Source organism: Leopardus geoffroyi, chromosome D4 (assembly GCF_018350155.1).
Source record: "Leopardus geoffroyi isolate Oge1 chromosome D4, O.geoffroyi_Oge1_pat1.0, whole genome shotgun sequence".
Taxonomy (NCBI): domain Eukaryota; kingdom Metazoa; phylum Chordata; class Mammalia; order Carnivora; family Felidae; genus Leopardus; species Leopardus geoffroyi.
The window spans coordinates 69,118,734-69,143,961 of NC_059342.1; the positions used below are offsets into that span (position 1 = coordinate 69,118,734).

Sequence of the window (25,228 nt, forward strand, 5' to 3'; positions counted from 1 at the left end):
CCTGATTTCTCTTTCTACCGTGGTCTCTGCCCAGGGGGAAATGGTAGCATTTTCATGACAGCTTCCTAATAGCTGACATCTCCCTTCTTTCTAATGCAAAGGGGCTGCTCACAGAAATTCTGAAGGTCAGAATCCTCAGTCACACAGTCCTGCTGCTTTGCAATCTTAATGACTTACAAATGGCATTCCCATAGGGAAGACTGTTCTTGCAAGAGCTGGCTGGAACTCCAGAGCCACCTCCCTTCCCTACCTTTTTTTCATTTTCCTCTCGCTTCCTGTGAGGCCCTGGGTGTTTGAATCAACCTTCAGGTTAAGGGGTTCGGGAGAGGAGCACGACCCGGAGGACCCAGAACTAGAGCAGGTTCCTGTCTGGGCCACACAGAGCTCAAGACCCAGAGGCTTCGGCAAGCCAGACTCCGTACCCTACTGTTTTACCGGATGCCATGCTATAGCTAACTTGATTCTCACAACATTGTAAGGTAGGAATAATCTGCCAAGTTTTCCAGATTAGAGAACGGAGAGACAGAGAGGTTGAGCAACCTATCTGAAATCACACAGCTGGTAAGTGGAAGAGCTGGAATTCAAATGCGAATCTGCCAGACACTGGACCTCAGGTTTTTTGCCCCCATGACAAACTACCTCCTGACGGTAAGACAAGGTAAGTCTGTGGGCTGAATCCCAGGAGTATTTTGCCTTGGTAGCAAAGACTTTTTCCAAATGCAAGTAGAGTATTAATGAATGATTTCCCAAGGCGATTTGCATACAGGGAGGGCTGGAATACCAGTGAGGGCACTCATGAATATCAGCAATTGCATCAGCTGGGCAGTGTTCCTCCTGAACCTTCTGGTCTCAAAGACCCAGAGGTTATTTCTGATTACATCAGCAGCTGCACAGATCCAGTTTAGGAATCTTGAAACCACATATGTGACTCACATGTCGTTGTTATAACAGTAGGAAACACATTAACTCAGCTTTAAAGAGCGTTCAATGAAAATTTGGGCTTCCAGAAACCAGTTTCTCGGTTTGCGAAGCACACAATCTGAGCCTGTCTCCTGATGACAGTGTCGTAGTATTAGCCTGTACATTATGTGACCTGACAGCTTAACAAGACTATATTTGCTTTTGGAGACTCTGTGTTCCAGCACATTCCACTGAACTTATAGCAGGTGACTAATGAGTATTTCACCACCATGACATTTTGAGTTGCAAACCATAGGGATGGTCATTCGATTGAATAATATATTAAAAATGTTTCTAAAAACTTGTCTTACAAAATCATTCTGTGGAAACCATAAACAAAGGCTCTTTCAGTCTCGTTCAAGACCAATGATACTGCTGGTCTGTCACAGACATTTCTGAATGAAGGAAGGTGTCACTTCTGTTTCCCAAGTAAATGCTGTTGATTCTTTTCATAGACTTTGTGTGCTTAAAATCAGAGTTTTTCCATAGTCGGATCACCAGTGTGGGGTCTCAGAAATACTTGACATTCTGAAGTGTTCGCGTGGAAGTTAAAGACCCGAAGCATATTCTAGAGAACAGGAACTGAGGCAGGACAGAAATGATTAGATACAGCCCAACACGAGTTCACTGTCAAGTTCTGCTCCTGTCCCGGCTGTGTGATCTTAGAAGGGCCACTGGACTTCTTTGTACCTCAGTTTCCTTGAATCTAAAATGAGGAAACTAATTTTACTTCAGGGGGAGCCCCGTGAGGATGGATGGAAAGTGCCTGGTATATAGGAAGTGCTCAGGTATGTGGTTTTATTCATTTCTTTGTCTCTGTGGGAGGAGGGGACAACCGGATAAATAGTGAAACTACGTCTCAAGTCAAGACATAGGGGCTGCTACAGAGCCTACAGGACGGGAAGGAATTTGGTAGAGCCAGAGTTACAGGAGGGGAAGGAGGGAGGAACCAGCAGCACACCCGTACTGAATGACTGCCACCATGCGCCAGGGATTAGAGTGGGTGTCAGACGAAACAGGATAAGTTCTGTTAAAAGACATGAGAGTCTAACTTGTGCAGACTGGTTTGACTTAAGAGCTTTGCTCTTTGGGGTTTTCTGTCTCCTGCTTTTTTAGGTGATGTAGAGAGAAGGGCAAAGGAACATATGCTTTTATTTACTTGAGAAGGGGGAAAAAAGGGAGAGAGAGAAAACAGAAACTAATGTTGGGCCATTAAAACTCTGGTAAAAACTGAAATCGTGGTGCGTTGAGATTTCCTTGTCATGTTAATAGGTTCTTGGGTATAAAATGATGGAGCACCAGGGGCCTAGTAGTTATTATTGGAAAATTAAATAAAAATATATCCACAAAGATAAAGACCTGATGTGATAGTTCTCTAGATTTTGGTTGGTTTACTGTAAAGAAAGTAAAAGCAGCTTGATTTGAGTTTGTATTTGGCTTTGTAAGGAGTTTTATGTGGGTGATTTTGCATATACGCATGCACTGCCTTCCAAGAAATGTCAGCATCTGCACAACTAGGAGACAAGCTTTGGTTTGCTCATAAAAGTCTTTATCGTCTTTTGGGAAGTGATTCAACTGGACTTGATGGGCAGCTGGATAGAAATTCTAGTGAAAAAGGGGACAAGACCAAGCTCATATGCACACAGAGGCTCAGCAAACATGGCTTTGCAACAGCCTCTATAAAGCGGCTTCAAAAGATTTATTTGAGCAGTGTCCATCAAAATGTGAATGCATGCCAAAGAACCCGTGTGGACCTAGACTGCATTATATCTACTCAGTGGGGTGTATGATGAGGCAGAACTTTTTCAGTCCCACCCTACCCTGAGAACTCCATTAAAAGTTTGTTGAGCATTTTCTCACCGTAGAGATACCACATTAGACATACATAAAGCCTAGGGCCAATCAAACTCACTGGTGGTGACATGAATGAATGAGTGGACATGTTGATGCTCTGTCCAGATCCCCTCAGATTCCTTTTACGTTTCTACGCACTTTCTCTGGCTTCTGGTGCCTTTGTTTCTAACAGATGGCACCCTTGGGATACTGGAGCCATTTTGCCCAACAGCACAGAGAACTGGATATACTCAGGATTTTACAATGTGCTGGGTGGCCCTCTGCCAATGATGAATTGTAGTGAAGAGTTTGAACACTTAGCTCCATTGCCTTGAATCTGAATGAACTCAGGTGTCATTTCTACTTCAGAGCCTCCTGTGAGATCAGGCTGACATTGGACTTTCCCTGGAATCGTACCCTTGTTTGCCTTCTTCCCCTTCACTCACTCCTTTTTCTTTAGGTTCTTCTGGGGACATTTCCCTGATAGACCACTTACATTTGAATTGTGTATCTGCATCTAGGCAAACTGACTTAAGGCAATTTATTAATCCAAATGCTTCATGTTGAAATGATGTGTCTGTATGTGTCCGAGCGTGCAATTTTAACTCTTTTAAGTTCTTCTCCTGGCATAAAAGGGGTCTGGCTGGTAGGGGGATGTTATGGCTCCCCCATGAAGGAAAAAGTTTATTCTTGCATCCATATGTTGGGAGTGAGACAGAGATCCCTAGAATGGGATTACGGACTGTGGGTGGTGAGAATAATCTCTACTAGGAGCTGTGAAGAAGGTGGTACTTTGACTCACAGTGAATCAGGAGAGAGAGAGAGAAATTGCAAGAGAGAGAGAGGGATTTTGAAAGAGAGAGAGTGAGAGCGTGTGCGAGCACGCCAGCAGTGTGGAGTAGCACAGGTGATGTAAAGTGTCCTGAGACCCCGACAGCAGCTACTGTTTCAAGCAGTGATGGATGGAAGAATTCACACGTGTCTACCTTCACAAATGTGTGGAGCATACAGTTTTCCTTGGGAATTCTGAGGAAATAACGGGGACCATGAGATCCTGATATTTTCCGAGAGATAGCTACCAGCTCAAAAGGCATTCAGGCCATATCATCACAGGTTTCTAATAATACAAATGGTCCAAAGGAATATCATGCACGTCTATAGACTCAGCTGCCTCTGGGAGTCAGGGGCTCACTATCAGTGGAAACCCCCAAACAGAGATGGAAAGAGCAGGCGATAGGCACATTATAGCCGGGATTCCAGTGTCAACGGGGTGACAGGGGGAATCAATGAGGTGGTCCAGTCCCCTCCCTCACTTTTTTAACTCCCCGATTGATGACTGACTCTTTGAAAGAAGAATGCCTATTTGGGCCCAGATCTTATTCAAGAAAATGAAACTTCACATACATGATTCATTTTCTTTTAATATGAATGCTCACTCTGGGCTCTGAGCTGAGGTATCCGGTGCCTCCTCATAGTGTAGTGACTGGGACCCATTCTTTCTTTTGGAAATTGCCAAAAAAGCTAAGAACTCAGGGAGAGGTGGAAGGTAGGGAAGACATCGCTCCTCACTTGGCTAGTACTGTCAAAGTTGAAGAAAGGATAACTCTTTCTTTAATTTTTTACAAATGGTTTTGGGGGAGGGGGGAGGGGCAAAGAGAGAAGGGGACATAGAAACCCAAGCAGGCTCCAGGTTCTGAGCTGGAGCCCAACATGGGGCTCGAACCCACAAACCGTAAGATCATGACCTAAGCCGAAGTCAGAGGCTTAACCGACTGAGCCACCCAGGCACCCCAAGAAAAGGATACTCTTGACGGAGGTGATAAATGGTCCAGGAGAGAGCAAGCAAATAGTTTCATGGAAATTGCCCAGCTCTAAACTGCGGTAACTTTTCACAGAACAGGGTGGTTACAGGAAGGAGAAAAAGACGGGTCCATGCCCTCGACCTTCCCTCGTAGACAATGCGGTCTGGAGAAGAGAGGGTTACACTGTGTGCAGAGGACTCACTGCTTTCCCTCTCCATTCACCCAAAATCCCACTGGGATATTCTAATCTCCTTGGAACATGCTGCATTATCTGTACTTTTAGCACAGCTCACGTTTCAAATGGCAGGCTGCGGAGCGATCTGATTGTTTTATAGGCACAGCCAAGAGGGGAGCTCCGATTCCTGTCTCTTGGCCAGGTGCCCTCTTTGAGGGAGAAGACCTGTGGTGTATAGAGACCAGCCAAGTGCTTAAAGATTTCAGGAACTTCAAAGGCAGGGGAGGGGCCAGAAACAATAAAATGGAAAATGATAAACATTCAGCTTCAAGACGAGCCGAGTTGAAATCCCTGAGAAATTACTCTGAGCAGAGTGAGGGGCTGATTCTCAGAGGCCCGTGGCAACATTCCACGGCATTACACAACATTCCAAGAAGCAATTATTAGCTTTGTTTTAGTAGTGATTAGTACAGTTAATGACTCGTAGAGGCGGAAAGACAATGCAAGTGGGAAGGTGAGCCCAGAAAGGGGTTTCTGCTCCAGTCCCACACTCTCCAAATAAGGGGAGCTCATCTCACCTTTCAGGGGTCTATGACACCTTCACCCATTTCGAAATTTCAGTTCTGAAACTATTGTATAAGGAGAAACCATAGAAATATAGTATATATTTTAGGTCAAAAGCCATTGCTGTGGAATAGCTGGATGAGATCTGCATTATTAAAGGACTCAGCACTTCCTGTGAGCAAAGCTATGCCTCAGGACTCTATGTCATTAGATCCGGGGAGAGTCAAAGTGATCAGCTGAATGGTTAGGTCCAAAACTTTGGAAGAACTCAGCCTGACTGTCCTGAGGGACTTCAAATAGCTCAAGCAGCAGCACAAAAAAAAAAAAAAAAAAAAAGTCAACAGATGTAATTCAATTAAGCAACTGTATGTGAACATTTATTATGTGCCTGCCATTTATCAAGGAACACGGGGTACACCAGTGACCAGAACATAGAGCCCTTCTCTCATGCCGCTTACATTCTAGGGAAGTAGACAGACAATAAATGAATGTCACAGTCATGAACAGTGTGCTCTAAGTTGATAGCGCTGTGGGAGAGAAGAAATGGTGAGCACGGGTAGGAGTATCGGCAGGGCTCAGACATAGGCTGCAAAATTAAGCAGGTGGTCAATTTGGAGTCATTAAGATGGTGAGATCGGAGCAAAGACAAGAAGGAGGTGATGAAGTTAGCCTACAGGCTTCTGCAGGAGGAGCATTCCAGAAAAAGAGAGGAGTTCCTTCAAAGAGCCAGGCCAGGAATTGTGGTCTGTGTGTGCTGGAATGGAGGGGAGGCCTACAGGGCTACCATGGAATGAGTGATGTGGAGAGAGGAGGGAGACTCAGAGAGGTGAGGGAGCAAGGGAGGTCCTGCCACGTCTTTGAGACCATTATGAAGATACTGTTAAGGTACAATGTTGCAAACACTAAGTCTGAATGCCTAGGGGACTTGAATAGCTCAGACAGAAAAATAGAGACAAAAAATCCTACAGTCCGTCCCTGCCTTCAAGAAGTCGAGTAGGAGAGAAAGATAAGTAAAAATATAATAGTAACAATCCATGAGATAAGCAGATAATGCAGTCAATAAAGTCTACGATGTAGGGATACAGAGCAAGGTCCATGACCCTGTTTGGAAGAGGCAGGGAGGATTTCTTAGAGGAGAAGATTGGTTGAAGAAGGGGAAGACACGCTGACAGGTTAAAGTCAAGGCTAAGTTTGTCAGGCCTCACTTTACAGATGTGCCCATGGGGACACTGAGACTTAGGTGGCTTGCCCGGAGGTGGCCAGCTAAAGTTGGCCTTCAGTCCAGGCTACTTTGTACCAAGGTAGCTGCCTCGCCCATGCATGGAGCCAGTGGGAGTTCTGTCTGAACTGATTCTTTTCCAGCTTCCTGCTGAGGTCCCGGGATGCAGAAGTTTTGCTTGGCTTGTTGTTGGTGACGTTACCAGCTGCATTCCATAACAGTGTCTCTCTCTTCTCCTTCAATAAAGGCTAGACAGGGGATATTGTTAAGATGATCCTGTGCAAGTGAATCTTCCATGCTGGTAAATCTTAGAGCAGAACAAGGAGGAACTAATCAAAGAGAAAATATGTGGGTAATTTAGTTAAGGATTCACTAGAAACTTACAGTCTTCAAAGGTCAGCAACCAGAGCATTGAAATGCATTCTTCTTGGTGGAGTAGACAGTTAGCAAAAGTAGATGTTAAGAAGACCTGGGTTCATGTGCACGTTCAGTCACTGGCTAGCTGTGTGACCATGGGACTGTTCTCCTTCTTTGTGACATGGGATCATAATACTTGCCTTCCCCACCTCCCAGGACTATTCTGAGGATCATGGATATGAAAGCTTGCGGTAAACTGTAACATGCTATACTCATGTTGCACGTGTTCATTTCTAGAGGTGACACTTTTACAAATTTTATTGGCTTATTTGGATGATATGACGTGCTTCTGCAATCTTTTGAATCCACAGCACCTTTGTACTAGGAATTTAAAATCTCACAAAGATTCTCTTCTAAACCCTTCCTGTCACAGATGGACAAATGGGCACCCATTTAAATTGCACAGCAAATTTGAGGCAAAGGCAGGCCTGGGTCCCCTGACTCATCCTTCAGTGTTCTTTCAGATAGGTTACAGAATGTAGCTGGTAGAGCATGTGAATGAATGTTCTTCCTGCTTCTGGCTGAGTCAGAGAGACAGGAAGTACCATTTCCTCCTGGGGCTCTTCCACTGGAAGCACCTTGCATTTCCTTCCCTAACAAGCACTTTCACTGGTTTTAAAAGCATGCGTTTTTAAACTAAAAGACTATTTATCACACATCTGTTGAGCACTAGACTGATGTAGATGCTTGTGTGAAAAGTGTTCTCTCCCTCTCTTTTTTAATTGTTTAATGTTTATTTATTTTTGAGAGAGAGACAGACAGAGCATGAGTGGGGAAGGAGCAGACGGAGAAGGAGACACAGAATCTGAAGCAGGTTCCAGGCTCTGAGCTGTCAGCACAGAACCCAACGCGGGGCTCGAACTCATGAACCATGAGATCATGAGCTGAGCCGAAGTTGGATGCTTGACTGACTGAGCCACCCAGGCACCCCGAAAAGCGTTCTCTTTAATCCCTACTGGGTGAGTTATTTGTAACCAATCCCAGTTTGTAGAAGAAGAAACTGAGGCTCTGAGCTGGTGTGACTTTTCCAAGGCCACATGGTTAAGATGCAAAAAGCTAGAGCTGGAGACTGCCTTTGAAGTCACAGCGCCCAATATCTTTCCACTTTACCAAGACTGTGGATGCTACTTTCTCTTTTCTGTGGCAGAAGTGAGGAGTCTGGATTAGAAAGAACCTACGTAAAGGAAGCAACTGAAAAAGTGAAATTGTCATCATGGACAGACCTCATTAGTAGAACTAACATCGCAAATTAGACTTTGGGGATGACCTGAGGGTTTTTTTTTTTCTTTATGAAGATGCAAAAAACAGAGCTAACAATATATTCCACGTACATAGTGACTTATCCAAAGCAGTTGCATAAACACAATGTAGATGAATCATAGGTAGAATTTACGAGTGAGTCCAACATGTAGCAATGTGGGAGGCCTATTAGAGACTGTGTCTATGTAATAACAGAAGCACTGAAATCACAACTGCTTAAGTCACAGACACATGGCAGATAGGATAAATTCATTGCTATTGTGAATACATCCACCTATAAAGAAAAGAGTGAAAATGACTCCAATTTAGTTATCTATTGCAATCACTTGTGACATTGCAATGTATTTTTTTCCTTTCTGTCCCTGAATGTTGCTTTTCAAAAACACTAGCTGGAATTAGACTGTATGTGAATTTGTGTTTATGCTTTTTTTACTTGGTGTTATTAGTATTATTTACTGTGATACAAAACATGCTTCAAAAGTAATGTTTAGTGGATAAATCATACTCTGTTACTAGAATGGAAGAAAAAAGATACTGAAGAAATACTTTGGAGAGGTGAAAAATGAGGATAAAAACCAAATGTGGGAAAAGAAAAGGTTAGAGGAGTTCCAGGTTTTTGAAGCAAAAGATAATAAGGTCTTTATGAGAGAAGACAGAAGAAGGGACTCTCTCATTTCAGTGACAGACTGGGCTGCCTAATTCTAGTTAACATTCGTGTGGCAACATTTTGACTGACTTTGGTAAACTGGCTGGGTGTCACAGTGCAGGGCAGGTAAAAGTTTTCTGTCGAGGGCCAGATAGTGAATAGTTTAGGTTTTGAGGGTCATATGTTCTCCCTTGCAACTACTCAACTCTGCCCTTGTAGCAGGAAAGCAGCCATAGATAATACATAAACAAACGAGCATGACTGCATACCAATAAAACTTTATTTACAAAAGGAGTGGAAGGGATTCAGCCCTCCATAGGGACTTTATTTTATTTCACTTTGGGGGAAAATGGGTGATGGGCATTGAGGAGGGCACTTGTTGAGATGACCACTGGGTGTCGTATGTAAGGGATGAACCACGGGAATCTACCCCCAAGACCAACAGCACACTGTATACACTGTATGTTAGCCAATTTGACAATAAATTGTGTTTCAAAAAAAATCAGTTTTTGTCTGGGCTGGGCTCTGTGCTAGACTCTGAATAGATACAGAGAAAGATAAATTTTTTGTCTTTGCCTTCAAGGAATGGGGAGAGATAAGAAAAGGGATCGTTACAACGCGGTATACTAAGAGAAATAAACAAGGTACATAGGAAATGCGGTGAGATCAAAGGGAAGAAGCCAAGTGGCCTTCTCTGAGCAGTAAGGAAGCTTCACCAACAACATGATGTGCCTCCTGGATTCCAAAAGCAGAGTGGGAACGCGCCTATGTGTGTCCATTCACTTGCCTGGATTTTAGGTGTGGGGGTGTCTCTATGAAAATGCCTAAGTCCTGGCCCTGGCCCAGACCAGTAAAATTTCCCAAGAAACTGGTGGGCACTTTCCAGAGAAAACTTTACTAAACCATCGCCCTGGCTTATTTTCCACCCTTGTTTGATCAACCTACAAAAAAGTAAACACCAGTGCCTCTTTGAAATCCTTCTGTGTTGTGTTTGTTTGGTGTGCATACATGTTCTACAAGGTACTAAAGATTAAATCATGGGGAGTTGTTTCAGGATACAAATTCCACCCCCAGGTATGGAGCAACTATGGCCTCCATTCAATCCCATAATGAGTGCCTACTATGTGCAAAAGGTGGTTTTCCAGGGCTCCTGTCCAAGGTAATTATCAGCTCTCGATTTCCAGTACTCCATCCACCAGCAGCTGAAGGACAATTGTCAAGGAGACAGTGGGTCCCACCATGCTTGGAGAGGGAGCACAAGGAATGAGGAAGTAGAAGGAAAGGGCAGTTGCGTTGGGGTTGGGTGATGACTGTTTCTCTTTTACCAGGAATTCAGCTGCGGTGAGTGTTAATGCTTCTATTTCTAGTCTTGTTAAGAATAACCAATCTCTCCAGAGATTCTTGAAACAACAGTGCTATCTAAATAGCCAGTGTTTTTCAGATACTTGCACATGAATCCCCGCCACCACCCCCCCCCCCCAGCTCTGTCTAAACAAGCTGCTAAGAAAAACTTAGCACAACCCCAACAGATAATCTGTGAGGGCACCGATGAGGGAAAGACACAAAGTTGGAGAATGAGTCGGTGTGCTGGAAATCCTTCTTCTCAGGGGTTAGGGAAATTTTTAAATTTATGTATAACTAAAACACAATTAAAATATAAAAAGACATTTAATTAAGTGTTCAGGTCTTCTGCTTTGAAAATTAATAGGGGACATAATGTTTAAAAAAAAAAACAAGTGAATATTAGATATGTACTGAGAAGTTAAGAGAGACCTATGGAGAGGTAGAGAAGACGACCATGATCCAGAGAGGAGTTGAAAGGAAAGCAGGGAGTGGAATCCATAATAAAAGAGCTAAATTTTCTGTAGATGGTGAAGGGAAGAGGGTTAAGCTTGAGCAGACAGAATCAACTTGTAGTAAAGAAAGAAAAGGAGGCAGAAGGAAGAGCAAACGATAGGAAAAGAATTACAGACATATAAAATGCTACAGGAAATTTCCATCTGGAATCTCCATGGGTAGAATGAAGGCCCAATGTTTTCAGCTCTTTACCTTCTTATCCTGAATACTCCAGAGGCTCTAATCTTGACAGAATTGCCACAGCAGCCCGTCCAGGGTTTATTCTGGGTCACTGTGGCATTTCTCAGAACAATATCATTTCAGATGCTGATGTGGACGTGGCTCTCTCAAGTGGACTGGTGATGAGCTTGTACCCAAGGTTACTGGCTATCAGCTTAACATCCTTCATGTGACTCATACAAAAAAAAAAAAAAAAAAAAAAAAAAAAGGAGCAAGATGCTAAGTTCTAGAATTTAGGTTGAGCTGAAGAATGGGCATTTTAAAGCATTTTTCTGCACAGATAAAAGCCTCTCTTTGAATCGAGAAAAACTACATTGGAGCGATGAGGATACTTACATCTAAGTCCCCACATATTTATTGAGCAACTGTAGCGTGTCAAGCACTGCATTTGTCTTCTCACACACGTTATCTCATCTAATCTCCAAAACAATCCTATGAAGTAGTCATCATTACCTTCATTTTCTTGGAAAGGACACTGACACTGAGCAAGCTTGTATGTGATTTGTCCAAGGGTCTGAAGCTACTAAGTAGTGGGGTTGGGTTGCTGCCCAATGCTGAAGTCCAAGAGCTGTCCACCATCTCAACGTCACTAACCTCTCAGGCCTGCCACCGGTCCACTGAGAGAGAGAGCTTGGCTCAAGGGCCCACTAGACAAGGGATTCTCCAGGGATTCTCAGATATTCTTAGTAGTATCTGAAAACATGTTTGGTGTCACAACTGGTTGGAGGATGCTAGTGGCATCTAGTTCATGGAGGCCAGGGATGCTACTGTACATCATTGCACAGGACAGCCTCCACAACCAAGAACTATCTGGTCCCAGATGTCAATAGTGTCAACGCTGAGAACCCTGAATAAGACAGAGGCCATAGCCAGTACTACTCTCCTCTTTAGAAGACTGTCTGTTGCAAGAACACTCAGACTGCACAAATTATAGCACTTGCAGTACCTTGGAGGCCTCTCATGGGAGAAACAAGTGGGAAAGTTGCCTTTTGTTCTTTGTTTGTTGCATAAATATAAGACTTTTGGCCCTGCAATCCCCAATACATTCCTTGTAATATAGTGTATTAGGAACAAAAGAGAAAATGCTGACAAAAATAGTTCTGAAGCTTTCCATTGACTACCACCTCCCTATGCCTATTAATCTTCTGCTGAAAATCTCTGCCACAGTGACTTGACTATTCTCCCTGTCTCCCTGTCTGGCTTCCCTGGAATCAACTCCCCACCCATCATCTTTCTAAAATCCAGGCAAGGTCATGCCATGGCTAATGCCTTCCAGGGCTCCTTCCTATGCCCAGAATCAAGATAGTCCATCCTGGCTAACCCAACATTTGGGGATTCTATGATGCTGACCCAATCTGATTCTCTCAACGTTATTCCATTATCTTTCCTTTCCAAATGTTCTTTATTAAAAAAATTTTTTTAACACTTATTTATTTTTGAGAGACACAGAAAGAGCATGAGCAGGAGAGGGGGGAAAGAAACAGGGAGATACAGAATCTGAAGCAGGCTCCAGGCTCTGGGCTGTCAGCACAGAGCCCGACGCGGGGATCAAATCCATGATCCATGAGATCATGACCTGAGCTGAAGTCAGATGCCTAACTGACGGAGCCATCCAGGTGCCCCTCAAACATTCTTTATATTCTGATCAAGTTACAACACTTACTCTTATGGGTTGGTGATGGATGAGTCATAACCTGTATTTTCTTGTCTCTGTCATTTGGCTAAAGCAATTCTTTTTTCTTGGAATGCACTCTGATTTGTCATTCATGACCAATCCTACCTCAAGACCAGCTCAAATGCCACCTCCTCATCAAATTGTTCTCTGATTTCCCAAACTACAAATAAATTCTTTTACCTCTGAAATCCTGTCACCTTTTCTCCACATTCTCCACATTCTCACATTCTCCAAATTTGAATGTGTGTGCAGGTATGTGGATTACATGTGAAATATATAATATGTAATATATGTATAATATTATACAATATATCACATATGTTATAGTAATTAAGATAGTTTTTGGTACTGATGCAAGAACATCTATTTAACTCAATGGAAAAGAGAACCAAAAAATAACTCAAGTGTAGAATCTAGTAAGAATTTAGTATATAGTAAGAGGGACATTTTAAATCAGCAACTGACTGTTTATTAAATGTGTACAGCACTTTCTACTGGTTCAAAACTAAATTCAGATGGATTGGCAGCCCAAATATTTAAAAACTGCTATAATAATATTTAGGAAAATATATTCTTGGGATAGGTAAGCCTTAAAGTACAAAAAAAAAAAAAACAAAAAAACAAAAAAAAACAAAAAAAAACAAACAAACAAAAAGGAAAAGGGGAAAAATGACAAATGTGACTTAATTTAAAATAAAAAAAAAATTTCATTTGAAAAAGAACCTGAATAAGATTAAAAGATAGGAAAAAATAAATAAACGTTGAAAAAAAAAAAAAAAGGGGGCGCCTGGGTGGCGCAGTGGGTTAAGCATCCGACTTCAGCCAGGTCACGATCTCGCGGTCCGTGAGTTCGAGCCCCGCGTCGGGCTCTGGGCTGATGGCTCAGAACCTGGAGCCTGTTTCCGATTCTGTGTCTCCCTCTCTCTCTGCCCCTCCCCCGTTCATGCTCTGTCTCTCTCTGTCCCAAAATAAATAAATAAATAAATAAATAAACGTTGAAAAAAAAAAAAAAAGATAGGAGACACACTGGTAAAAAAAAAAAATATATTTGTTGCTCAGGACACAAAGGGTTAGTATGAGTTATATATAAAGAGCTTCAATAGTTCGATGAATAAAAAATGTCCCAATCAAAATAACAGGTAAATGACATAAGAAGGTAGTTAGTTCACAGACTAGAAAAGACAAATGGCTATTGAACACAAGAACAGATAGTGATCCTCACTAGTAATTAACAAAACAGAAAACCATCTACTACATCCTCTTTTAGTCCATGTGGTTTGCAAAACATGAAAAAGGCTAATCACATCAAGTTATGGTAAGGGTGTGAAGAAGTAGCAAACTCATATACCATGGATATGAATATAATTGACAATTCTTATTTTCAATAAACAGTAATTTATTAAGATTTACTACAATGTAAAATGTGTAGACTCTGGTCTAGCAATATCATCCTAGGAGCGAATCATTCAGAAGTTTATATGCATATACATAACTAGGTAAAGTATAACTTTTGTAATTTTGTAAATGATAAAATCAATACTTAAAAAGACAATTACAACAGCTACCATCTGTCAATCACCTAGTTCAAAGTATCATGACAATTTTCTTAAACCCATTATACCATGCAATTTATAAGCAGCCTGCTAAAGGTATGCATTATGTCATATTATGGATCAAGAAACTGAGTTTCAGAGAGTTAAAGCATTTGCTCTCTGGAAACATGAAGAGTAAGCCTTGGAGCCAGGTTGGAACAAGATCTATCTAATGGCAAAGCCAACAGCCACGATGAAAGAAAGAATGAGAGTATTTGGGGAGAAGGGTGCCCTGGCAGCAGTACTGGGAGAGGTGGGCTGAAGTACATGAACCAGTCAAGGGTGGGAGAGCCAGGGAGAAATACAGGTACAAACCTTAGAAAGCACCAAAAAGCCACAAGTGTAGGGGTATGTGTGGGCAGCAGTGTGAGTCCTGCCCAGTGAGAGGCATTGTACCTGTAGTGGCCACGTGGTGGGGAGAGATGGGTCAGGTAGTTTGAAAGGCATCAAGTCAAGGCTCAGAGATTGTCCTATGGAAGAAACTAACTTGTTCCAGGATGGGGAGGGGAGTTGAAATGGGTAGAAGCTTTTGGAAGGCAGATTTCAATTCTATAAAAAGAACAGATAGATGAAGAATAGATTGCTAGATGGACAGATGGATGGATAGATGATAGATAGATAGATAGATAGATAGATAGATAGATAGATAGATAGATATAGATACATAGATACATAGATACATAGGTATTTTTAACATCCAGAGGATATGGAGAAAAAATGAAAAGGCTGGGCTGACTGGGTAAGGAAGGCAATCCCTGTTACTGGAGAAATCCTATCTTGGTCAGAGATGCTGTATGAAAACTGAAGCATGACCTTGCAGAATACCTCCAGGTGTCCGAAGTCTATATAAATAGAACAGTGGGATATACTTTCTCATGAAAATGAGCTGGTGTAAAAAGCTGCTTTGCTTTTTCCTGCCTAGCAGTCCTCTGTCCACTTCCCTTTTTTGTTTGGGGAACTACTTTTACTCCACTGGCTGCAGTCCTGGTAAGTCTATCAAGATGTCCCCACGTCTCCTAAAGTCCATGAAGCCAATCCTTCATTTTCCCTGGAATTTGAATCTTAAGCAGAGTCACCAAAGGACTGAATAAAGAGGTTAAGAGTCACCCAAAAGACAGTGACTTGACCAGGCTATCTAGTTATCTAGCCTGTTCCCTGGAGTCTCTCAAAGTCACCCAATTGCAGTTCTCTGAGAAATTCTCTCATTCCAATAAATCTCATGTTTGACTTAGGGTGGCCTCAGTTGGTTTCCATAGCATCTTACCAAAGAATTTAATACAAGAGGATTTATAAGTGACTAGTGCCTGGAATGGGTCATTCATTCATCCAGAATCTGAGAGATATTAGGGTCTGTTCTTGGCAGTGGGGATATGGCACCCAAGGATCCTAGACTGATGAGAAAAACCACCTCAAGAAGCTGAAGGAGTCCACCAATGAGGTCCATAACCCATCCTGGGAGGTATGAGGAAATATCTTCTAGATGAGGTGACACTTGAATTAAGTCAAGGAATAAACCTGCCCCCTGTCTTTCTCCACCCGGCTGCCATTTCTATATTAGCAAGCATGTTTCCATCAGCTACTCAGTGCCACTGAACGTGTGTCCCTAAAAGCCCTGGTGAGAATAAAGGAGTTAAATAGATTTTCACAGGAAAGTTTGGGAAGCTACTCATTTGAAAAGTTTCTTTGGGTTTGAGTTTCAAAAAAATAACCAGAAAATGAACTCCTGGAGTCCAGCCCAATTCTGATTTAGTGAGGCAAGGGTCACTACTCTTTTATTACAAAGATGACTGAATCATAAACTATAAAGCACACTGGTAAAAGATGCAGATATGACCCAAATGTGTCCACAAGGAGTAGCTTTGTCTCAATGACATGGAGAGGGGTGTGGTACCTCCCTGACTTCAAGGTTGTCCATCCTGCATGTTTTATACATTGTATATTTGTGTCTCATTAATGATGACTTTATGAAATTCCATGACACAGTGGGAGATATAAGTGCGAATCTGTGTTTATACATACAGTCATCGAAGGTAAGCAGGGTTCAGGGCAGGCCTTTGGAATGATAATGTTAAACTATAATATAAGTTATTTGAGCAAACATCTATTAAACACCTTCTTTGGGTGCCTGGTTGGCTGTCGGTTACGTGTCTGACTTTGGCTCAGGTTATGATCTCACGATTCGTGGGTTCGAGCCCCACACTGAACTCTCTGCCCTCAGCTGGAGCCCACTTCAGATCCTCTGTCTCCCTTTCGCAGCCCCTCTCCTGCTCATGTGTGCAGGTGTGTGTGCACTCTCTCTCTCAAAAATAACTTAAAAAAAACACCACCCTTTTTTATGTCATGCTCTATTGCTACCATCAGAGGATTCAAAAATGAGAAGGGCATTCTGCCTTTGAGAAACTCTCTGTCTAGTGGGGAAGACAGATTCAAAAACAGCTAACAATGTGATGGAAATGAGCTCAGGACTATAAGATAAAAGCAGTTTATTTCACCGAGGCTACCAAGAAGGCTTTACAGAGGAAGTAACATTTGAGGAAAGGCAAAGATCCTTGAAAGTGAATGAGCTCAGAGGACTTGCCTGTCACTGTGTGAGATGCAGAGAAGGAGTCAGGGGGCTTTACGTGCACCTGTGATGGTTTTCCCTGTCCTATTCTTTATTATGAGATTGTCACCGTTATGCTCAGCACTGTGTGAGTGCTTTGCTTCAATGCTTCATTCCTTTCTTACATAAGAGCACATCTTCACTTAACAGTGTCTATAAATTGGTGGGTTGAAAATGTTTAGTTTTTAGGGGCACCTGGGTGGCTCAGTCGGTTGGGCTTCCGACTTGGGCTCAGTTCATGATCTCACGGTCCGTGAGTGTGCTGACAGCTCAGAGCCTGGAGCCTGCTTGGGATTCCGTGTCTCCCTCTCTCTGCCCCTCCCCCACTCATGCTCCATTTCTCTCAAAAATAAATAAAAATTAAAAAAATTATTTACAAAAAAATGTTTAGTCTTTAAATAAACATCCTCCATATACACCGCCACATGGGTTTTCAGAATATTGTTCTTCAGGCCCAGTTACAGTTTTATATTAAGCAGATCACTTAGGTGATCACTGAAAGATAGTCATTAGAACACAGAGGAAACAATGTTTGCAAAACATCGTTCATTTGAGGGCCGCTGTTTTGAAATTTCCTGTTACAGTCAGTGACTGAAGATTTTATTTTGCCTTATCCATGAGAAAAAATTATGAAGAAGCAAGTAATGATAACATGCACAATTATTAGATTGGTCTTCCATCTGATTGAGGGAAGAAGCTTTTTGAATGGCCAAAGGAACTATTTCCAAATAATTATACAAAAAAAATTTATTCCCTTTCACTTCTTATCCACTCCTGAAGCTGGTACACGAAAGACTTTTTATAACATGTGTTCTAGTTCCTGCAGCTAGACTTGCATAGTCATTTAAGCACACACAGACCCACATCATGCCTCATTATGGCACATCACACACTACCTTGGGCTGTGGATGCTCAAATGCATCTGAGCTTTTCTATTCTCCTACGATTTCTAATAGAGAAGAACTTAGATCTGGTTTGGCTGTGCTAGAGCTTTAAGTTATTCTATAATTTAATAATTTTTCATACATAGAGCTCTCTGAAACAGACCCATTATTTTTGTAATTATTTTAAGTTTTTACTCTTTCAGTTATTTATTATTATTATTATTATTATTATTATTATTATTATTATTTTACTACCCCCATCATCCAATTGCTCCAAATTAATGGGTCTTTAGCCAGAAAAGGTTCCAATTGCAAAGTGTCTCCTGGTATAAATACCTCAGGAGTATTTATCTGCCTAAAAAAACCCGACGTGGTTTATAATTTAGATTTGAAGATTCTCCACTTTGCCAATAAACAGCTATATGAAAGACTTTGGACGAGGTATTTGATCTCTCTGAGGTCCAGTCTTCTTAACGGCTAAGTGGCAACCTATTTGTCTTCTTTGCATGGCTGTAGTAAAGATGAAGACAAGGATGGATATGAAAAGTCTGACAGAGGAAACTTAGGAGTTACTGTCATGAAATAGTAAACCAGATCGTATGCTTCAAGTTTGGGTAGTATTTCCATGGGCAGAGAAGCACTAGGTCTTAAGACTGAAGTTCCTTCGATTTAACAAGCATTACCGAGGCTCCTATCAGGCATTGGGAACAAAACAGTGTGAACAAAACCCAGTCTCTACTCTTAAAATTCTGTGGGCTCAGCAATTATCTAAGCCAATTACTGCAAAATATTGTGGTAAAGCCTACAAAAGCAGCATATTTTCAAAGTACTAGGAGCACAAACAAAGCCCTTGTTCTGCCTGAGAAATTGGAAAATGCTCAGAGAGGTGATGTTTGAGATGAGGCCTGAAAATGTGAGGATTTAATAGGGGTTGGAGGCAGAATAATGCTCTCCCCCCAAAAAGATGTTCATGTCCTAATCCCTAACCTCACATAGAAGAAAAGGGAATTTGCACTGTGACTAAGATTAAGGACCTCAGGTGGGGAGATTGGCCTGGATTGCCCGGGTGAACCCTGTCTAGTCACGGGAGTCCTTAAAAATGGGGAACCTCCTTTTCCTCGATACTGTCCAGGGGAGATGCGATGAGAGAAGTATGGTCAGAGGGATGTGGTGTGAGGACTCAAAGCCACTGCTGCTGCCTCTGAAGACGGAGGAAGGGGCTGGGAGCCAAGGAATGCAGATGGCCTAGGAAAAAGGTAAGGAAGGGTTGTGCCCTAGAGCCCCCAGAAAGGAACGCGGCCCTATGTTGGACTTCTGACCTCCAGAGCTATAACGTAATACATTTGTGTTTTTTCCACCCACTAAGCTTGTGGGAATTTGTTACAACAATAGAAAACTTACAAAATGGGAAGGTTTACCAAAATGGAAGCCTGATCAACTGCCCAGAGGCACGCAAGAGAACGGTAACTTCCAACAACTGCAAGTAGTCCACACGGCTTGAATGCAAACTGTATGTAGGGGGAAAAGACAGGAGAAGGGCTGGGAAGAATCAGACCCTTGGTGATAACAGCAGCAGTAACAAATAGCAGCAACAACATAGTTATGGGAACGTTGGTTGGGCACCTGATGCGTGCCACATACACGTCCAATGTTACGTGTATTTACTCTAAAACTCAAAACCATCCTGTAACACGGTGACTATCATTATCTGTCCGAAACCGAGTCATCGAGAAGGTAATGTCTCACTCAAGCCAACACAATACCGCAGGGCCAAGCTAGGATTCAAACCCCGGTTCCAGCCGCCTCCCTAAACACAGCACCCTAAGGGGCAGGACGGAGGCCCGGAGGGGTTTAGGCAGGCAACAGACCAATGAGAACTGAGGCTTGGGGAGTGCAGGGGAGAGAAATCAGACCTTCATTTCCGTATTATTTGTACACACTCTCTGTGTGTTTATTGTAGATCCTTGAGAGTCAGCAACCCATGAGCAGAGAGGAAACTAGCAAAAGCTACAGGAGAAAAAGGGAGTTGAGGAAAATGAAACAGGGCCAGAGAGATATTTCTCAAGGACGGACAAATCTGCTGCAGATATTTCCAGTGAAATTTGCTGTTTATTTCACAACTCCCAGGACCTCTGTCCTTCCTGCTTTTTGACAAGAATCAGGAACTACTTCCTTTGTCCACACTTCCTGTCACTCAGGCAGTTGGAGTGTGTGTGTGTGTGTGTGTGTGTGTGTGTGTGTGTGTGTGCACGCGCCTGCACACTTAATTCTTAAAGACTAAAATGTCTGCAGATATATATTGCAACACCGTTAGATTATTTTAAAAGGAGCAGTATTGGGGCACCTGGGTGGCTCAGTCAGTTGGGCGTCTGGCTCTTGACTTCTGCTCGGGTCACGATCTTGCAGTTTGTGGGTTCGAGCCCCGCTTTGGGGTTTGCACTGACAACACGGATCCTGCTTGGGATTCTGTCCCCCTCTCCCTCTGCCCCTCCCTGGCTCTCTCTCTCTCACTCTCTCTCAAAATAAATAAACACTAAAAATATTTTTTAAAGAAGCAGTATCATTTTCTTGTCTAGTGGGCCCCATTAGATGTCCTATTTGGACATCCACCGTGCCACATGTGCAGACGAATTACCACAGGTCAAGGGTCTTCCACTTGCTTCTGACCCTTGTCTGCTCAGTGGTACTTTCAATGAGTAAGTGAATAAATGAATGAATGAATCCTTCTGGAAGCAGACTTTATGCTAGCTCCAGATGAACTAGGAACTCCTCTGAACACTGTAACAAAACCAAACCAAATAAATAGGATCCATCTTAGAATCATCTGGAGATTTTAAGGTATTTCAGTGCCCACGCCCCATTCCAGACCCATGAAAACAGAGCCGTTAGGGGTGGGGCTTGAGTATGGTTACTTTTTATTTTTTTTAGCATTTATTTATTTTTGAGAGACAGGGAGAGACAGAGCACGAGCAGGGGAGGGGCAGAAAGGGAGGGAGACACAGAATCCGAAGCAGGCTCCAAGGCTCTGAGCTCTCAGCACAGAGCCCAGCATAGGGCTCGAACCCACGAATGGTGAGATCATGATCTCCATCAAAGCCAGACGCTTAACCAACTAAGCCACCCAGGGGCCCTGAGTGGGGATACTTTTTAAATGTCCTACTCCCCAGGTGATTCCAATATTCTCTATGATCAGGAAACCACCTCTCTAAGCCTGCGAGAGGTCTTTTACCTTCACGAAGAAACACTATGCCTTTCGAATCAGAAACACAGGTTAGATTTCTTTCTCTCTCCTTCAAGTAATTTGAGGAAGTTGTTCAGTCTTCCTGAGCTTCAGACCTTCATCTCTAAATTGTCATTTAATACTTTTCTTACAGAGTTTGCAGAAGAATTAAATGCCATCAAATATGGGAAGCCACTGGCACAGCTTGACACACAGTAGGTGCTTAGTACATTGGAATTCTCATCTGCTTTCCTTACATTTCCTCCCAGATATCCAGGTAGGACGTCTGTGGGGAAACAAACAGTGATGGCCCTGATCATCTGAGTGCCTCCCTCCAGCCAGAAGACCTGTGCACCAACTCTGTTATTCACCACATCTCCAAGGGAGGTTCCCAGCACTGGCCCACACCTTTCCCGGGCAGCTGGTGCCCAGACTTGGACACACTGTCCCTCGTCCTGTAAGGGTATGCTCTCTCTGACCCTGTAACAGAGGGGAACAGTGGAGGTTGGGTCCAATCACCTGGGGCCAATGATTTAATTACTCTGTTGGAATGCAATTCCACGGTATGTTTAACTGTGTCCCTGTCCAGATCACCTCTGCACTGGGCATTCGTGCAGCTTGCTGAGCCTTCTGCCCGTGAGTTCCAGCCTGTACCAAGTGATGCTACCGGGCATTTGCCAGAACCCTTTACTCAATACCATCTTCTCCAAGAGCTTGCCAGAGGCCACTGTTTGAAAATCTGGGCTACACAGATGAGCTCTGAGGCACACCTGTTCAACAGCTCTCACTACTCCAGTCTCCTGTGGACATCACGCCTCTCGTTTTCTGCCACATGTCCTATCTGTAAAAACTGCTGAACACGCTCTATTTCTACTCCCAATTCCCTGGTGTGGGTTTCTCTCCATACTGAGCAATTCTCCGACACCAGCTGGGTGTCCTAAACTTCAACTCAATTCTGACACCTTCTCCCTGGCAATGTCATCCCATGCTTCAGGCAATGCATTGTGCGTTTTGTTTATATACAGGCATGTTGACGGACTTTTACTCTCAACGCAAATGAGACAGGAAACATCACTCAGCGGACAGGTGTCATCATTGCTCTTGGAAAATGAAAAGTGCCAAACTCTGCATTGATGCAACTGGAAGGCAAGTGAAGCAAGGTCTTAGACCCATTTGCTGACAAAAGTTCCAGAAAACTGATGGACACAGTCATTCTTTATTTGCATGACAGAAAGAATACCTTTTCTGCAGTAACTCCTTCCCTGGCTGGACTCTGGGGCTCAAATTCCCTCCCATTTAGAGCTGCCCAGTGGCTTTCCTGGGATATATCTGTGTCTGGAGTGGTGGAGCGGATCAGGGCTTTCTTCCCTAAGCCCCAGCTTTGCATGCCCAAAGCCACAGACTTCTTTTCGGTAAGACCAATGAGCAGGAATTCCTAGGGCCCTGAGAAGTACTTCTTTTTCCAGTTCTAACTACTGGTGGATTTGGGCTGGCTCTCTGGGTCATGCATTAGCCAAAAGAGAGAGACAGAGACAGAGACAGAGACAGAGACAATCCATCCCTTTGGGGAGTCCTGAACACCCGCCCGATTAGCTGTTTGCTGACAGTAGATCCTTCAGAGGAACCATTCAGATCTGAGAGATGCCCAGCTTCCCCGTGTCCCCATGCCACGGCCCACCTAGAAAGCCAGGTCTGACAGGTGAGGGAATCAATGACACTCCAGCTGCCTCCGAGGTAATCCTCGAGGAGAGACTTGCCAGGTGGACACTGATAAAGAAGACAGATGACTGAGTGCCTGACTCCACAGTCATCAATAAACGCTGACAGTTGGTGCAGAAGAACCAAGTTGCCAGAGAAAGAGGAGCTGCAGGGGGAGGTCTGCAGCTAACTGTGCAGGCACAGGCCAATCACTTGCGTGTTCACCTGGTGTCACTGACGTCACGCGTCCTCAGAAGGAGGGCATGGCGTCCCCATGCCTCCAATACTGACCGGGAAGTCAAAACTAAGCAAAATAAAACTTGCTTCATATTTTTAGCTCCCAAAGCCACTGAAGGCTGGAACATTGAAATGACTCCAGTTTATACCCCTTGGCAAAAAGTGTGCTGCATATTTTAGAAAATCCCTTATTGTTTGCAGAAATTGTGAAAGAACACCCAATTTGTGGCTATTTCTAAATGTGCTCCTATGCCATAGTTAGAGGCATCCTCCGGAGTAAGCTGCCTGATGCCAATCAGGAGTAGACCTGAAGCATTTTTCTTAATTTTAGCAATAACTGATACAAAAGCTCAAACCACACTCTCAACATTTTATCATCAGTTGGTAAAGCATCCACAAGACAAGGCATTCTTGTTATCTCTTCTCCCACTCACGGTTGTCGGTTCCCCGCCTCCTGGCCTGTGGGGAAACGTATGGCAGGAGGAAAGTGAGGGGCCTCGCTGAATGTGCTTCCCAGGCTGCGGTGTGAATCGAACAAGGTGACAGATTCACACTGGAGGCCATAAGCTCCAGTGTCCTACCCATGCTGTTCGTTAGCAGTAGGAGTGCTTTTTCTATCATGCCAAAACTGGAATGTCTTTCCTGAGCTCCCCAGCCTGGGTGAACCTATTCTAGAATGTTCTGTGTGCCCCTCCATCAGAGCACTGTTCTCACTGCATTATCATTGTCCACCCCCACCCCCACCCCGAAGGAAAACAACATAACTTACAGATCCTTTGAGCCACAGTGCCAGGAAAGGGTGGGTGTTTTAAGTGCTTCAGATAAAGACAGACTGGAGGAATGAGCAAAGGAAACATACAAATGTGAAGAGACCCTCCTGTTTCCTAGTCCAGGGGGGCAAGCGGGCAGACTGTTGTTCTCATGAGACTTGGTCAGTGGAGATTCAGCTGTCCTTCCCTGCGGAAGGCCCTCCCATAGCAACATCACTGTGGAAAAGGGACTTGCTCGTTCCTGCAGATTCCCTCACACGCACAGCACAGGGGAGGATTACTCTCTCGGGGTATCCCTTACTGCTTTAGTCAATCCGGGTGCTCTGTTTGAAATCCAGCACATGAGAAGGTCTGGGTAAAGTTGCTGGGATGGAAGAAAACCTTGGTATTGACTTAAGATGGTGGTGTGCCAGAGCCAGCTCATACTGGAGGGAGAGTGAGACAGAGAGAGACACAGACAGAGAGAATTGCTAAATTCCCAGGAATTTCACTAACCAGTTGATATCATGCTGCTATCTTGACATTGGCAATGGTTGGCAGTAATCACCCCCTGAAAATTGGTCACTGCTGCAACTGAGACCTCTTCTTTCCTTCCAGGGTGCTTGTTGTTAAATATTTACCAACACACCCCTAACTTAAGGTTGCATTCAAGTGTGGAATTCACGATTTTGCTGGTGCTTTCTGAATTATATTCTTTTCTCCTCCTCCCAAGGTGCCTTTGAATTCCACCCCATCTGCTCTTTGTGTGTACTTCTGGAGAAATCCTAGTGTTAGGTTCACAGAAGTCAAAGCAATAGACTGTTTGTTTGTACAAAGCCTTTCTATTGTTTGAAGTGATTTCACAGCCGGTTCTTCATTTTGATCTGTACCACAACCCTGAGAAGGGCAGAGTTCATACTCTTATTTCCATTTTGCAGATGGGAAACCTGTAGTTCTGAGTGGATCTATGGGAATGATGGGGCAAGGTAAGGGAGAGGACCCAGGGATTTTCCCACCACTTTGCTGCCTCCTGAAGTCACTAGACAAAGCAGCCACTATTCCTAGGACAGACTGTGGCCGGGGAGAGCCAAACTGCAGTGAGAGCAGAAACAGCTTTTATGTGGTTTGGGGCTGCATTCTGTGATTCTTTATGTAGAAGCAAATTGTCCTTTTAATTATCGTGTGGGCTGTACTGAAATAGAGGCACATTCCTTGAGCCACTGGCAGCAGCCAGAATGGCCCAGGTGTTCAGCCTGAAGATCCGCCAAGTTTCAAACTTGATGCTTATAATCGCGAGTGGTATCTGGGTTTCTACGCAGAATGTTTTGTTTTTTCAACTAGGACTTTGGAATATTATAAATGGGAAGCACAATGGAATCACCAAGCCATTCACAGTGTATTCTATTATGAGAAGGAGCTGGGGACAAGGTAGTAGGGGACAGTGAGCAGAGGGTGTTCACTGAGACATTGAGGGACCCCGTCCTGTCCACCCTGATCCATTTCAGCCCTGGGAACCTCATCACCGTTTCAAAGGGTAAGCTCACTTGGTTGAATGGCTGGGACTTATTTTTTGAAAATGCCCTATTTTCTTGCATAAGGTTGAGGCAAGGAAGCATGTT

General features: G+C 43.5%; 1 long non-coding RNA gene across 1 annotated transcript; it reads left to right on the forward strand.

Annotated features, from left to right (window-relative positions):
- The first annotated feature begins 1,341 nt into the window (after positions 1-1,341).
- On the forward strand, positions 1,342-24,445 carry LOC123592818. Its single transcript, XR_006709950.1, has 2 exons — positions 1,342-1,748; positions 21,195-24,445. It is a non-coding gene; the product is annotated as an uncharacterized LOC123592818 (long non-coding RNA).
- Positions 24,446-25,228: the final 783 nt, after the last annotated feature.